Below are 5,131 nucleotides of genomic sequence, written 5' to 3'. Positions count from 1 at the left end.
TGCTAGATCAAAGGGATCGAAGCATACACCTGCAAGAGCCAGCATTCACCCATATAGGGACACCTCTGGTGACACAGGACTTAACAGCCTGACGAGGACCCTGATAGACAAAGCTAACCACTGCTAGAAACAGAAGCTTGGACAAAGTGCCCATGCGCCTGTGCAAAGTGCAAATGATGGAAAATCTGTGAAGGATGGCAGATGAGGGGATCAGAAGCCTGGAAGTGGATGTGCCGGAGGAAACACACCCTGTAGGGTGCCAATATTCACTCGGCTGACTTTGTCTTGTGGGAGGGTCTAGAGGATGCTCTCTTTTACCAGAGTGGTGAGGACAGTGTGGTGGAGAGGTGCAGTGCATCTTGAGCAGCTCAGTGGAGGCTGTGGCCCCGTGGGCAAAGCTCCTGAAATCAAGTCCCCAGCAGGAAAAGGCTCGGGGGCAAGTCTCACTGGGCTTCAGTCTTTGCAGCTCTATCCCTAGCACTCCACGACCTGGAAAACCCGGTGCTGTCAGAGACATGTGGGAGGGGAGGAAACACCAAGCAAGGACTCTGTGCTTTGCTTGCCCCTGACTCCACAGTCTGAGTTCTCAGCGGGATGATGTTGAAAGGCACAGAAACAGTCCCAGGAGGTGTGGAGCTCTAGTTGCCACCTAAGAGATTAGAAGGCAAGAAAAAGAGTGAGCCTCCTGCCGAGGTGATTCACCTGGGCAGGGGGGAGGCAGAACTGCTCTAACAACAGGCTCAGGAAGAGCCTGCAGCACACTGAAGTGACCCACTCGGCTGCTCCTGCTGCTCTGCTTATAAACAGTGAACAATGGCCTCAGGACACGGTGACTGGGGCTAGTTTGGGAGATTTCACTGGATGAGTCACCAAGAATAAAAAACTTGTCAGCCAAAGGTGCCAATAATGTAAACTGGGGGGGTAGAACAGGGAAGCAGATATCTTGTGGCCTGCAAACTTCTGATAACAGAAGGTACTAAGCTGCATCTCACTCACCTACTACCTCCTTCCCTCTGGAAAAGGGGCCAACCAGAGTCCTGGAGGAGGACTGTGGGCTGCAGCGGACACTGTAGGACCACAGCATTCACTGCTCCAGCCGCTGGCTTACAACCTGCATCTCAGTCCTCGCCAGAGATTTAGGAGGCCTCCTGTGGGTCGGCCCCAGAAGACCTCTAGTGGCTGGTCAGTGAGTGAATATCAGGATCTCACTTGGACTTCAGAACCATGAACTGAGAGAATATTTATTCTTTGTATATAATCCCATATGTGACATCCAGTTACAACAATAGAAAGTGGATAAAACATTTTATATGTGCATATATGTGAACCCCAAAACTCAAATGTGATTTTGTACTGAATTTTCTAAAATACTAACATTTATTAAACAAGGTTACAATCTTCTGAAGCTCTTTGTGCCATAAGTATTTCTTCTTATAATGTTGAAAATGGTACAAAGTCAGGTAATATGCTGGTAAAAACTAAGCACGAGTCTCTCAAGTAGTATGAAAGAATATGCTAAGACAATTTATTCTAGGGTTAGGGAAAATTCAGATGAAGATAGAATAATCACAGCAAAACCATGGTGTCTTTTTTTTTTTCAATAAACATGTAGATTTATTTTATAAGGTGTATTATCATCAGACTTACAGCTCAAATGACTGGTTAAACTACTACCAGAAGTGTTTCCTGATTCTAAAATTGCAAGCAGGGGCAGGTGATGTGGCACAGTGGGTTAAGCCACCATAGTGGAGTGCTAGTTTGAGTCCTGGCTCCTCTGTTTGCAATCAGGTTCCTGCTAATATGCCTGGGAAGGCAATGGATGATGGCCCAAGTGCTTGGCTTCCCTCTGGAAAGACCTGGATGGTGTTCTGGGCTCCTAGCTGCTTATAGGCATTTGGAGAATGAACCAGCAGATGGAATCCCTCTCATTCTCCCTTTGTCTTTCCCCCTCTCTTTGTCACTCTGCCTTTCAAATAAATCATTAAAAATAATAAAATAAAGTTGCAAACACATTTCCACATGCTAATAATACATGTACTACAATAATTAGAAAAGTAACAGACAGCTCTATTTAGTGTTGAGAAGATTATCAAAGATCTAAATGCTTCACCTCCTTACAGCACAGCCATGGATGAGCATAATCACAATATAAGGTTTTCTGTTTGTAAATGTATTTTCTTATGAAAAATCTTCCTTAAAAAGTATCCATGACCAATGAAACTTCAGAAACAAGAGCAACTTTTTGCAGAAAACTTTCATTAACTCTTTCACTGAGAGTTAATGAGAAAAAAAACTTTCAATGCTTATGATGAAGAAAATAGAAATACAAATATTGGTGAATATTTGTATAAATGCACAGACACTATTTATCCAGAGTTGAGAACACATAAATGATTCTGCAGAAGATATTGCCACCCATTTGGGAGACCCGGATTGAGTTCCAGGCTCCTGGCTTCCAGGGACTCAACTCTGGCTATCATGGACGTGTCAGAAGTGAGCCAGAAGAACACAGGAGATCTCTCTCTCTCTCTCTCTCTCTCTGCCTTTCAAATAAATAAATAAATAAATATTTTAAGAAAAGCTTCTTTGGGAACCCAAACCTTTAATACATGAGCCTTTGGGGGAACATCCGAATTGATATCCAAAGTGATAAATAGAAAAAGAAAGTTCTGGAAATAAAATTTGATGATGATCCCAAGGACCTGGGCTTGTTGAGGCCAAGAAGAGAAAGGTCAGTAAGAAATCACCTATACTGGGGAATAATCTGAAAGCTTAGGAACTGGGAATTCAGATACTTATATCATTTTTAACTTCTGTTTTGTACCCACCAGTATCCTTAAACATTTTACCCTATTCTTAGCAGCTATGAGTCAGTAGACTTAAAGAACAAGTCTGTGTCCACAGCTGATAACAATGCTATGAAGTAAGAACAGCAACTGCAGGGGACATCATGTGATGAGGAACCTTTTATCTGCCAAGGCCATTTGGATCATTATCACTTGATTTGCAGGCCATACAAAATTATCAACTTAAAAAATCAGCCTGCTATTGATATATTGAATTTTTAGTCCCATCTTTGGTTGCCATGGCAGGGCCAGAGCAGATGATTTTGAGGGCCTTATCCAGCCCACAGGCTGGACGTTCCCCACCCCTGAAAGAACTGAAGGGAAGAGCTTGTAATAGGAATCTGGAGTGACACACGACGAGAAACTACCAGAAATCCTGAGAATACGTGCAAAGATGTGGGACTTCCCATAATGATATGAAATAGGAACTTGGTATTTAATGTGTTAAAATAAAGTGTAACCCTAGAATATTTACAAATATATGTTACATGTTTTCATACTTTCATGTAGGCTTCTAGAATGTTCACAAGAAACTTGGGATCTAGGTAAAAATATTTTCCCTTTAATGAGTTCATCAGATGGTTGATAGTTGAGAATATTAGCATTGAAGTTTGAGAAACCTTAATTGGCTAACCTGGAGATAAATTGGTTCATTAGCTCTCAGGATAGAAGACATTCATTAGTGAATGTCTTTGTAAATAAAAGCTCTTCCAAGACAGTCCTATAGTTTGTTCAAGAAAATTGTAGTCTTTTTTTTAGTCTGATGTCTGATCTACAATGTTCACATAGTCTATCAGGATATTTTTATAATAATTTTTTAAACACTGAGAAAAGTTCACTAAGTAGATTCATTAGAGAAAATGTATCATCTAGGAAAAATTTTAAAGATTTACTTATTTGAGGCCAGCGCCGCGGCTCACTAGGCTAATCCTCTGCCTAGTGGCGCCGGCACACCGGGTTCTAGTCCCGGTCCGGGCGCCGGACTCTGTCCCGGTTGCCCCTCTTCCAGGCCAGCTCTCTGCTGTGGCCAGGGAGTGCAGTGGAAGATGGCCCAGGTGCTTGGGCCCTGCACCCCATGGGAGACCAGGAAAAGCACCTGGCTCCTGGCTCCTGCCATCGGATCAGCGCGGTGCGCCAGCCGCAGCACGCCAGCCGCAGCGGCCATTGTGGGGTGAACCAACGGCAAAGGAAGACCTTTCTCTCTGTCTCTCTCTCTCTCACTGTCCACTCTGGCTGTCAAAAAAAAAAAAAAAAGATTTACTTATTTGAAAGGTAGAGTTACAGAGAAAGAGGGAGAAACAGACAGAGGTCTTCCATCCACTGGTTCACTTCAAACATTAGTTTGCATTGGCTGGGGCTAGGCCAGGCTGAAGCCAGGAACCTGGAATTTCAGCCGAGTCTACCACGTGGGTGCAGGGGCCTAGGCACTTGGGCCATCTTTCACTGCTTTCCCAAGCTCATTAGCAAGGAGCTGGGTTGGAAGTGGAGCAGCTGGAACTTGAACCAGTACCCATTATGGGATGCTAGAGCTGCAGGCAACAGCTTAACCCACTGTGCCACAATGCTGGCCCCAGGACAATTTTTAAATGTAATTTTAATCAAATCAGTGTGGGAGCACAGTGACTTGTAGAGCAATACATGACAGACTCAGGAAATCAACAACACATTTTTAATGATCACTCCAAAATCCAAAGACTGAATCAACAACTGAAGTTGATAAGAAGATGTCCAAAAAAGATGTTTTCAATTCCTGATTTTCCACATAAATGGGAATGAATGATATGGCTAATTCATCACAGGACTCCATTACCAAGTCTGTTTTATCAGTTTACTTCCTTTCTCATAGACTTGTGGGCATAAAATAGGATTTTTGGTAAATTGCTTATCTGCTACAGTTTCCAGAACCCACATCCCGAGAAGTCCTGCTAGTTATCACAGCTCCTGTGGCAGGTGTATTCCACTGCATCCCTGGCTCTGAGACCTTTCTACTGGTAGTAGCAGAAATTGACCAGGAAAGGAGATTGAAAAACCCAGCCTATTGTATTGCTTATGGAACCTCAGAATTAAATCACTCCTGCACCTTTCTGCCTGCCCACCCCATACACACACTGCAAAGTGTATGGTGAATGATAGGGTTTGCTTCCGGAATCATTTGCTGCAACTGAGTTGCTGTGAATTTCCTCACAGCCAGAGTCAGCAAACACTAGAGAAACCTGGGATGTCATCCATCTGAGGCAATAAGGGATGCCTGAGAGACCCTCTGTGACCCGTTGTTGACCAGTGAG

Source organism: Oryctolagus cuniculus, chromosome 6, assembly GCF_964237555.1.
Source record: "Oryctolagus cuniculus chromosome 6, mOryCun1.1, whole genome shotgun sequence".
NCBI classification, from domain to species: Eukaryota; Metazoa; Chordata; class Mammalia; order Lagomorpha; family Leporidae; genus Oryctolagus; species Oryctolagus cuniculus.
The sequence above is the reverse complement of the archived record's forward strand: the minus strand, read 5'-3'. Positions refer to the sequence as shown.